Source organism: Eleutherodactylus coqui, chromosome 2 (assembly GCF_035609145.1).
Source record: "Eleutherodactylus coqui strain aEleCoq1 chromosome 2, aEleCoq1.hap1, whole genome shotgun sequence".
In the NCBI taxonomy this organism is placed as follows: domain Eukaryota; kingdom Metazoa; phylum Chordata; class Amphibia; order Anura; family Eleutherodactylidae; genus Eleutherodactylus; species Eleutherodactylus coqui.
This window is the reverse complement of record NC_089838.1, coordinates 59,276,834-59,289,040: the sequence shown is the minus strand read 5'-3', so window position 1 is coordinate 59,289,040 and position 12,207 is coordinate 59,276,834.

Sequence of the window (12,207 nt, the reverse complement as noted above, 5' to 3'; positions counted from 1 at the left end):
CTCCACTAAATTCACCCAATGTGCCGTCAGGGAGATGTAGTGGCCCTGCCCGCCTGTGCTTGTCCACGTGTCCGTTGTTAAGTGGACCGTGGCAGTAACCGCGTTGGTGAGGGCGCGTACAATGTTGCGGGAGACGTGGTCGTGCAGGGCTGGGACGGCACATCGGGAAAAGTAGTGGCGACTGGGAACTGAGTAGCGCAGGGCCGCCGCCTCCATGATACTTTTGAAGGACTCAGTTTCCACAACCCTATACGGCAGCATCTCAAGGCTGATGAATTTTGCTATGCGGACGGTTAACGTTTGAGCGTGCGGGTGCGTGGCGGCGTACTTGCGCTCCAACAGTTGCGCAAGCGACGGCTGGACGGTGCGCTGAACTACACTGCTGGATGGGGCCGAGGACAGCGGAGATGAGGGTGTGGGTGCAGGCCATGAGGCGGTAGTGCCTGTGTCCTGAGAGGGGGGTTGCATCTCAGTGGCAGGTTGGGGCACAGGGGGAGAGGCAGGGGTGCAAACCGGAGGCGCTGAACGGCCTTCGTCCCACCTTGTGGGGTGCTTGGCCATCATATGTCTGCGCATGGTGGTGGTGGTGAGGCTGTTGGTGTTGGCTCCCCGGCTGAGCTTTGCGCGACAAAGGTTGCACACCACTGTTCGTCGGTCGTCAGGCGTCTCTGTGAAAAACTGCCATACCTTAGAGCACTTCGGCCTCTGCAGGGTGGCATGGCGCGAGGGGGCGCTTTGGGAAACAGTTGGTGGATTATTCGGTCTGGCCCTGCCTCTACCCCTGGCCACCGCACTGCCTCTTGCAACCTGCCCTGCTGATGCCCTTGACTCCCCCTCTGAAGACCTGTCCTCCTGAGTAAGCGTTGCACACCAGGTGGGGTCAGTCACCTCATCGTCCTGCTGCTCTTCCTCCGAATCCTCTGTGCGCTGCTCCCTCGGACTTACTGCCCTTACTACTACCTCACTGCAAGACAACTGTGTCTGATCGTCATCGTCCTCCTCACCCACAGAAAGTTGTTGAGACAGTTGGCGGAAGTCCCCAGCCTCTTCCCCCGGACCCCGGGAACTTTCGAATGGTTGGGCATCAGTGACGATAAACTCCTCTGGTGGGAGAGGAACCGCTGCTGCCCAATCTAAGCAGGGGCCCGAGAACAGTTCCTGGGAGTGTTCCCGCTCCTGAGCAGGTGTCATTGTAGTGGCGTGAGGAGGCTGGGAGGAAGGAGGAGCAGCAGACAGAGGATTCGGATTTGCAGCAGTGGACGGCGCAGAACTGCGTGTTGACGATAGGTTGCTCGAAGCACTTTCTGCCATCCAGGACAGGACCTGCTCACACTGCTCATTTTCTAATAACCGTCTCCCGCGTGGACCCATTAATTGGGCGATGAATGTGGGGACGCCAGAAACGTGCCTCTCTCCTAATCGCGCAGCAGTCGGCTGCGATACACCTGGATCAGGAGCTCGGCCTGTGCCCACACCCTGACTTGGCCCTCCGCGTCCTCGGCCGCGTCCACGTCCTCTAGGCCTACCCCTACCCCTCAGCATGCTGTATTACCAGTGATTTGATTTCACAGGCAGGAAATAAATTGGCGCAAGACTGCAGGCCAAATATAATTTTTTCCCTTTTTTGAAAACGAAAGGCCCCACTGCCTCTAGTGAATGAATAATCTAAGTTTAATAACTGTGCTGTGGCCCTGCTAATGTGTCACAGAACATGAGGGTAGCAGAGTTATTATAACTCTGGCAGAGCAGGTATTTTTTTCCCAATTAAGGAAAGCAAATGGCGAAGCCAGCAGTAAACCGTAGCTGGGTGCGTCTGATTTTTTAACGTTGTACACGCAGCTCACACGTATCCACACTCCACAGGACGGACAGAGGCAGGTCAAATAGAATTTTTTTCACTTGTTTTACAAGCAAAAGGCCGCACTGCGTATATTCAATGAATAATAACTGTGTTGTGGCCCTGCCTACACAATTCTTTCCCTGTAGTATCAATGGAGGGTGCAATGCTCTGCAGAGGCGATTTTGAGGAAAAAAAAAACATGCAGCACAGCTAACAGCAGCCAGCACAGTACTGCACACGGTTAAATATGGCCCTAGAAAGGACCGTTGAGGTTCTTGAAGGCTACACTCACTCTTAACACTCTCCCTGCCTATGCAACACTTCTGTCCCTAATGCCGGGTGCAACGCTCTGCAGAGCCGATTTTGAGAAGAAAAAAAAATTGCCACTGCTAACAGCAGCCAACACACAGCTATCAGTGGCCCTAATAAGGACCTTTGGGTGTCTTGAAGCCTACACTAACTACAAATTCTTTCCCTACAGCAGCTCCGGTACAAACAGCACTGTCCCTCATCTAACTCACAAGGCATCTGAGGCGAGCCGCGGGAGGGGCCGACTTTTATATTCGGCGGACACCTGATCTCGCCAGCCACTCACAGCAGGGGGGTGGTATAGGGCTGGAACAACACAGGAGGAAGTTGTAATGCCTTCCCTGTCTTTCAATTGGCCAGAAAAGCGCGCTAACGTCTCAGGGAAGGAAGTAAAAGTAACCCGAACACCGCATGGTGTTCGTTACGAATAACGAACATCCCGAACACCCTAATATCCGCATGGATATCAAGTTCGGACGAACACATTCGCTCATCTCTAGTTATCACAGTTTTCATTGTTGGAAATGTCACACTTCAGAGGCAGAACTCTATCACTATTTATGGGTATAAACAGTGTTTATGCATTGGAACTCTATCACTGTTTATGGGGTGTGAAGAGGAGTAATGTGTTAGTCATTAGTGGGCTATAGGTCAGGAAAATTGTCAATAGAGAATGGTTCTCTGTTATAGAGCTAACAAATTATACCTCACCTTAGAGGCCTTGTTAAAAAGAGGTGTGAGGCTCTCAGTGGTGTTTCCCACTCTGAAAGAGAAAAAGTAAGTGGCTGGATGACCATGTGTTTATTTTGTGTACTGTGACAAATTTTGCTGACAAGGTAGGAGAAATTTGCCTATTGGCAAGATAGCCTAAATTAAAACAAAAAAGGGGGTGGGGGATTGGTTTCGTGTTAGCCAGTAGAGCAAAGTGTGATTGTTCTCAGTGAGAGAAACCAAGTAATCTTGTAGATATGATACCTTTTAATAGCTAACAAAACTACTTGACGCTACAGCAAGCTTTCCGGTCTCCTATCGATCCTTCATCAGGCTAATATTAAACTGGTTTGGATGGGGCACATATATAATATACAAGTGCAGAGAGGACACCCTCCTTGATTGAAATACAAATGTTCACAGACAGAAATTTGAGATTGTTTTGCACTTAAAACAACAGACAAACTGAGCTGAGACATAAATACTTAATCAGTCCACTGAGCTCAGGAATGTTACAGTTTTATGATGTGTCTTGTCTCTCCTTCAACCTGCACATGGAAGGAGATGCAGCACTATATATTGAATGGGAACATTCTTACAAGTCAAGCTCTGAATTTTAATTAAGTTTAAAAAACATGATTGGGAAGACCTCCTTCAAACCTTTCATATTCTCCACTTATGCAAAAATCTTGGGCTGAGGTTCATTCCATTCTTGAGGGTATCAAACATGGCCATAAATTTGTACTCCCAAATTCTTGTGTGGCACTGCAACTTCAAATTGCTCTTCAGTATGATTGCTCTCATCTGCTCTATGCTATGTCCGTGACCACAAAAATGTTTTGCCACAGGTAATTCCATCTTTCTTTTTCTAATTGAGTGGCGATGAGATCTCATCCTGGCTCTCAGTTTTTGTCCTGTTTCCCCGATATAAAGCCCACCAACAGAACATTCACTGCACAGGATCAGGTACACAACATTGGACGTGGAACATGTGAATGTCACGGGATCTTATATTCCGCTGTGTGTTTGGGATTTGTATCCTGTTTGCAGTCAGTACATGTAAGCAGGTCTTGCAGCTCCTTACCTTACAGGGATAAGTTCCTTTTTGTGTGTCAGAGGGCAATGTACTCCTGATTATAAAGTTCCTCAAATTAGGAGGTTGCCTGTAACATAGATGGGGAGGGTAAAGGAATATGGTATTCAGATGGTCAGCCTTGTGTAGGGTATGATGGAGTTTCTTTGCAGTCTTCCTTAGTACCTCTAGCCGTGAATTGTAGGTCACTACTAGAGGCACACGTCTGTTTTTTTCTTTCTTCTTGTATTGGAGTAGGTGATTCCTGGGTATCCTTATGGCTCTGGTGATTTGGTCATCAATTGAGGCGGGATGGTAGCCCTGATTTAAAAATGTCTTTTTGAGATTGTGTAAATGTTCCTCTCTGTCTGCTGGGTTGAAGCAGATCTAGTTGTATCTGATGGCCTGGCTGTAGACGATGGACTTTTTGATGTGTTTAGGATGGGAACTGTCCCATCTGAGGTATGTGGGTCGATCAATCGGTTTCTGGTATAGGGATGTCTGTCTTGATTTGTTTAAAATTTGTATGGTGGTGTCCAAAAAGTTGATTCCTGTATACAAGCAGCTTAATATCAGGTTTATTGTGGGGTGAAATACATTGAATCTCTCATGGAATTGTACTTGTTCTTTTTCGGTGTTGGTCCAGATGATTATAATGTCATCAATGTAGCGGAAGTAGGCTCCAGGAGACTGGAATTTCTTTTAAACTGGTGCCTGCCAGCATTTATTTACAGCACCACAGCAAATGTATGTGCACAGAAGACACAGCATACAAAGCAAAGTCTATAATTGAGGGTTCACAAACCTATAGGACCACCTTCAATACCCCGCCCTGGGGCGTCTGGAGGGCATCCTTCTCCATCAGACGCGTGACGGTCTCACAATTAGTTGCCCCCGGACCTACAGCTTGCAGCATTTCAGCTCTGCTGCACTGGTACTCTCCCCCTTAATGCGCCAGGCAATTAAACTTTTATATTAGTTCTTACCAAATCCCTAGCTCTTAAAGGGGTTGTCTCGCGAAAGCAAGTGGGGTTATACACTTCTGTATGGCCATATTAATGCACTTTGTAATGTACATCGTTCATTAAATATGAGCCATACAGAAGTTATTCACTTACCTGCTCCGTTGCTAGCGTCCCCGTCTCCATGGCTCCGTCTAATTTCGCTGGCTTCTTGCTTTTTTAGACGCGCTTGCGCTGTGTGGTCTTCTGCCTGGTGAATGGGGCCGCTCGTGCCGGAGAGCTGGTCACCGCGTCGTCATCGTAGCTCCGCCTCCGTCACGTGGTGCCGATCAGCCAATGAGGTGTCTGTATCGGCAGTGGAACACTGAAGACAGAAGAAGAAACTCCACGGTGCACCATGGGAAGACCCGCTGTGCACCGTGGGAGAAGACCAGCGGCGCCATCTTTAAAAGAAGAAAAGAAGAAGCTGCAGAACGCTGATGCAGGTAAGTGCAATGTGCTTGTTAAAAACTAACACATGCTTTCTTTTTCACAGGGCATAATGCAGGGGTCCATTTTTTAAAAAAATGCTTTCGCCGTGAGACAACCCCTTTAACCCTCTTCTTTTAATACTGGAATGCCTGTTTGCAGCCCTCTACAGGCCCTTCTGTGTATTGCACATCTACAGTAGATACACTTATTGCTGGTAGTACATGACAAATAATCCAAAATATCCAAACTGCACATACAAAAATGTATGGAGATTCATAAAAACTGGAAACATAATCAAGTAGCATAACCCAATATGGATGTCAACAGTGTAAATGTTTCCCATCAGATTAAGTAGTACAAGCCAATTCTGATGTAAACTATGCAATTATTTCCCCTCTAATGGATTAAATGTTATTGCACTAAAATGGGTATTATCTGCCATCCAATTGGATATATTTATTTTTTCAAAAGCAGCGATATGTCTAAAAGACATTCCATTTGTGTTTGCTTTAAAATCACAACTAATAAAATATTTAAAAGCAAGACGGTTCTCTGGGGACAAAAGACCAAAGATAAAAGACAAAATAAAAAGATCTGACTCACTTGGTACAGATAGCCTCACCTCCTGGCAAGCTGTCATACCCGTGGTCCATGGAGACATGTAGATAAAAACACTTTGTCAGGAGGACATCCCAGTAGGAAAGTGCATGGAAGGGACCCAAGACTTGGCAAGCCTTGGTCATAAAAGCATATAAAACAGAAACAAATTAAATCCTGTACACAAAGTGTTTAAAATCAAATGCTAAAAACCTTAATGGCAAATCCGAATGTACTCAGTGTGGGGTGAGGTGGATTCAAGAAATCATAAAAAAAAAACCTATGATATCCAGGAATGCCAAAGAAGAAGGGATGTTCTCAATCAACACGGGGCTGAATCCCACATTGAATAACCTTAAAATATTTATTAATTGAAAGCAAGATAAGTACAGTGGTAGTGCAATGCATTTAGAGAATTGAATCTCTTTTTTTCAAGCACAATAAACACAGGTGGGATGTCAAGTTGGACTAATATAGTTACAGCTCTATGATTTAACGGTAATGTTGGGGCAAAGTGAATGTAGTTGCGTTCACTTGGTGAATGTACATGTTTGCGCGCAAACATGGCATTTGAGCGTGCACTCCAGTGAAGCAAGGCGCCACATCCAGACGTGCGTTCTAAAATCCCACAATTTTACTGACCAATTCTCTCAACAGCAAATCTCAAAAAAGAACAAATTAGGAAGAAGAGGTAAAAGGTCACGGAAATGTCTCCATAAAAAGATTGAAACCGCAAGCCCCGGTAATGAGGAAGCACATTCCTATGGCATTTTTAATTTTTTTCAACATATTTAAAAAAAAGAAAGAGATAAAGGTTCTCAGCAAAAGACTTTCTTTTAGTCCACCCACAAATTTTAACCTCTTTGAACAATTTTTTGATCTAAATCGATTTATTTGAAAACATACTAGAGATGAGCGAACGTACTCGTTTCGAGTAATTACTCGATCGAGTACCGCTATTTGCGAGTACTTCAGTACTCGGGTGAAAAGATTTGGGGTGCACCAGGGGGCGGGGGGAGGCGTGGCGGCGCGGGGGCTAGCAGCGGGGAACAGGGGGGAGCCCTCTCTCTCTCCCTCTCCCCCCCACTCCCCACTGCAACCCCCCACTCACCCACGGCGCCCCCCGAATCTTTTCGCTCGAGTACGGAAGTACTCGAAAAACCCCGATACTCAGGCGGAAAAGGGACGTGGCCGAGTACGCTCGCTCATCTCTAAAACATACCCTTTGCTGCCATTTTGCCCTGAAGAAGATAGAAGGTGTACATGATCACAGATACCCCTACTCTGGGAGCCGTGATTCCATGTGTTGATTTTGGGGACATGGTAAACTCACTGTGACATGTTTTATCCTGTGGAAGACAGAGGTTTTGATATTTTTATTTTAATTACTTCTTAATTATTTTTTATACTTTTTATTTGTGTTCCAATACGGGACTTGAATATCCCCATACACTGGTCAACACTGAAATTGTTATGGACTTAAAAAGGTCCTAATTAGAGATGAGCGAGCACCAAAATGCTTGAGTGCTCGTTATTCGAGTCGAACTTCCCGCGATGCTCGAGGGTTCGTTTCGAGTAACGAACCCCATTAAAGTCAATGGGCGACTTGAGCATTTTTGTATATCGCCGATGCTCGCTAAGGTTTTCATTTGTGAAAATCTGGGAAATTCACGAAAGTGATGGGAACGACACAGAAACGGATAGGGCAGGCGAGGGGCTACATGTTGGGCTGCATCTCAAGTTCCCAGGTCCCACTATTAAGCCACAATAGCGGAAGAGTGCCCCCCCCCCCGCACTGTCAGCATAAAGATCGCTCTCCTCTGCCATAGCTGTAACAGCTGTGGCAGAGAAGAATGATGTTAGCCCATTGAATTCAATGGAGCCGGCAATACAGCTGGCTCCATTGAAAGCAATGGGCTGCCGGCGAGCGCGGGATGAATTTTCGGGAAGGGCTTAAAAATATAAGCCCTTACCTGAAAAGCATCCTAAAATGTGTAAAAAAAAAAATGTATACTCACCTTTCCGCTGAAGCCGGAGTTCAGCCGCGTCTGGCTGGCAGTTCTCCTGAACTGCTCTCTGTAGTATTCAGCAGCCGGGGATTTAAAAGCTGCCTGTGATTGGTCACAGCCTCACTCATGAATTAATGAATGGGTGTGAGTGAGAGCTGCCCCTGATTGGTCCCTGCGCTGAGCCAATCAGAGGCAGCACTCACCCATTCATGAATTCATGAATGGGTGTGAGTGAGAGCTGCCTCTGATTGGTGAAGCTGTGACCAATCAGAGGCAGCTCATTCAGCAGGCGGGGATTTTAAATCCCCACCTGCTGAATACTACAGAAAGCAGTTCAGGAGAACTGCCGGCCAGACGCGGCTGAACTCCGGCTGCAGCGGAAAGGTCAGTATACTTTTTTTAAATTATTTTTACACATTTTTATATACAAACTTATATTTTTAAGCCCTTCCTGAAAATTCATCCCGCTCTCACCGGCAGCCCATTGCTTTCAATGGAGCCGGCTGTATTGCCGGCTCCATTGAATTCAATGGGCTAACATCGTTCTTCTCTGCCACAGCTGTTACAGCTATGGCAGAGGAGAACGATCTTTATGCTGACATTTATGCTGACACTTTATATCTCTTCCTCTCTAAGGGGCTTTTGCTCCTAGCATTTTAATAGGGCTACTATCTTACTCTATTAGTGCTCGTATCGCTAGAACAGACCTCTTATCCTTTGCCTTATACTCACATTGGAGTATCTAGGCTCTTTCAATCATTTTTGAGGCTATTTCTATAGAGTTAGGCAGGGATTTATAGGAGATTTTTTTGACTTTTATTAGGTCTTAGTGCGGGGCCTTAGTACTCTGTAGAGTACTGAAGGAATTAGTGTACTCTTTGGGGCTCTTACCTCATAGGATTAGACCACTACCTTTATCTAAAGTGTGTCTAACTCCAGGCCTCATCTCCTATTGTAGCTTAAAGGGAAGGATACATCAGCATCCTATTGCTAGTTCATTATATTTTCTTTGGGGTTAGTGCGACGAATAATTCTGAGAAAAACAACACGTATATTCTTATTGCACTACTTTGTTCATAGTAATATCCAGTACTTACCGCATAAATAATTGGTTCCTGATGAGTCATACAACTGACAGAAACGCGTTGAACCTGAATTTGAACCAGAATCTCTAGAATACGAAACTTACTAACAGACTCGTTTTACCCTTAGTAGTCTATAAGCTGGCAATTCTAAACTGCCAGTATTTCGCTAGTAAACCTGTATCTCTATAAAATACTAAACTTGTAAATGGACTTTTCCTAACCCTTAGAAGTTTGGAAGCTGGCTTCTCTAAACTGCCAGTATTTTCTTAGTGATATTTGGATCTGGTTGATTGATAAATCAAGTTGCCTGCACATCCATAGAGGCACATAACCAGCAATCCATATCCTTCTTTATGTTGTCTTGTCTTTCTCGTTATGTGTATGGGGCACCATATTTTAATTAATTAAATAAAAGTTAAATTTTAAGGGATCATTCCAGTGAATATATTCCATTTTCTTTATTGATCCTCCTGCCTCAGTGATTCGTCTTCTAGTATTTCATATGGCAGGGTTCCTCTCTACAAATATTGATACGAACCTTTGGTTATCTGAGGCAAACACAGTCTTCTCAGACAAGGCTTTTCATCCGCAATTTCAATATACAAATGTTAAATCCACCTTCAAACACCTGACGTCAGTTTATAGGGAGTATACAAGGAACTCGTGGGAGATTCAAGGCCTCCAAAAATATCTGCAGCACGGTATAGTCCCTAGAGGACTATGCTCGCCTTTACTTCCACCACCTCGCCTTCACACTCCCGAATTTTAAGCCAAGTGGGAAAAAGAGATCACAGATAGTTCCCTAAGACTTATAGGGTTACTGTTAGAAGAGGAAAAACTAACACTTGATAAAAATTCGAGACTCCTCAGCGAGGCAATAGAGAAAGCAAAAAACTTCTCTGCCAACCCTGAATTCACAAGCAAGGAGAGAGCATTACAAGAAAACATTGAGAGATTTACTCTATATATCAAAGAGAGGAAACATCAACAATTCGCAAGGGATCTCCAAGATTTTAAAGAGAGGAGAGCCTATAAGGTTACCTATACAAGATCTGATACAGAGATCAGCTCCTCCGAGGGTGACATCTCGGAAGGCGAAATAGCCAAGAGATCATTATCTGGACCTTTTTTAGGCAAAAACAAAGGGAGATACCCCACAAAGGGTCGAGGGAGGGGACGGCACCAAACAGGACGGGGGACAGGATTTCTGGGGCAACCGATCGGCCATTATTTTATGAGGGAACGACGAGACCCCCAATAAACCCGTCAAAAATATGTCCTCCCACCGTAACCTCCCATTCATTAGACCCTAATAATAAGAGTTCCATCTCTACAACAGAACCAAATAAACTACAGGTCATCAATCTGTCCTCATACAATCTGTCTAATATAGAACTCAATCTCTTGGAGAGGGGCCTGTCCTTCGTCCCGACGTGCCATTTCGACAGGTTCGTCTGGACGAAGGACATGTCCCTCTTCCTGAGAAAACTCAGGTGGAAAAAGCATTTTGCTATCTCTGATCATAAACAAGCCACAGATCTAGGTCTCACTCCTGGAGATATGCCTTTCATCAGGGACCTAGAGGCCCTAGAAAGGGGTGATTTACGGGGAAGAGGTGAGGGTCCCTTTACAGATCTCACATTGAGAAGTAAGAAATCACCACCAACGGGCCAATCACCTTATATCGATATATTTGAAAAAATTATCTTCAACAAGATTAAACATTCCCTGTTCTCCACACGTAAACATAACAACTTATCATCCATGGAGCTAAAAGCCCTTAGAGACTTTGAACAAAACCCTGAGCTGATCATTAAGGCATCGGACAAAGGAGGAAACATAGTGATTCTCTCCCGCAAAGACTATATTCGTATGTGTACCAAAATTCTGGATGATAGATCCACATACAGGACCCTAACATGGGATCCAACAGATACTTTCAAACAATCATTGAAAGCTCTATTGGATGAGGCAAAAGAAAATAAATGTATCAACCAAACTGAATATGAGTACTTGCTACCCAACTCCCCACAGATTGCTACTTTTTATTCACTACCCAAAATACACAAAGGATTATATCCCCTAAAGGGCAGACCTATTGTTTCAGGGGTAGACAATTTATTGCAGAACTGTGGAGTTTATCTGGACACAATACTACGTCCATTTGTACAATCCCTTCCCTCCTTCGTACAGGACACACCAGACATACTAAGACACATTGAGGACCTACATGTAAGCGATGAAGTACTCTTGGCCTCCCTTGATATTGAGTCGCTATATAGCTCAATCCTCCACGACGTGGGTCTCCATTCTGTAACCCATTTCTTAAAACAACAAGGGTGCGATTTCATCAAACATAACCAGTTTGTTCTGGACCTTTTGGCCTTTTCACTCACACACAACTATTTTCTGTTCAATGGCAAGATCTTCCACCAGCTCAGGGGCTCCGCGATGGGGAGTCCAGCTGCCCCATCTTACGCAAATCTGTTCCTGGGCTTGCGGGAGGAACAAATTGTCTTCTCAGAAAGCAACATCGCATGGACCAAACATATTTTGATTTGGTATCGCTACATCGATGATGTTCTCTTACTTTGGTCCGGGTCCAGAGCGGATTTCCAAGGCTTTGTCCAACAACTTAATGTCAATGAGATTAATCTCAAAATAACATCAGAACTTCAGGACAAGTCCATCACGTTTCTGGACATTCGGATCACAAAGACCCCACAAGGCCATCTGTCCTCTTCCCTGCATAGGAAAGAGACAGCTACAAATAGTTTATTATCATGGCAAAGCTCTCATCCGTTACCCCTTAGAAGAGGGATACCTAAGGGGCAATTTCTCAGATTGAGAAGAAACTGTTCATCTGATACTGAATTTATCCAAGAAGGGGAAAATTTGGTACAAAGATTCAGACAAAGAGGCTATCCCACCGATGTATTACAACAAGCTTTCAATTTTGCCAAGGAACAGAGTAGAAGTGAGTTACTGAATAAATGGATTAAACCAATAGATCAAACTCTAAGAATAATAGGCACCTTTGATGATGGTGTACCATTCATCAGAAACCTATTACAGAAATATTGGCACATCCTCAAGGATGACCCTGATTTAAAAGAACATCTGCCAGATAACCCCCTGATTACCTTCAGAC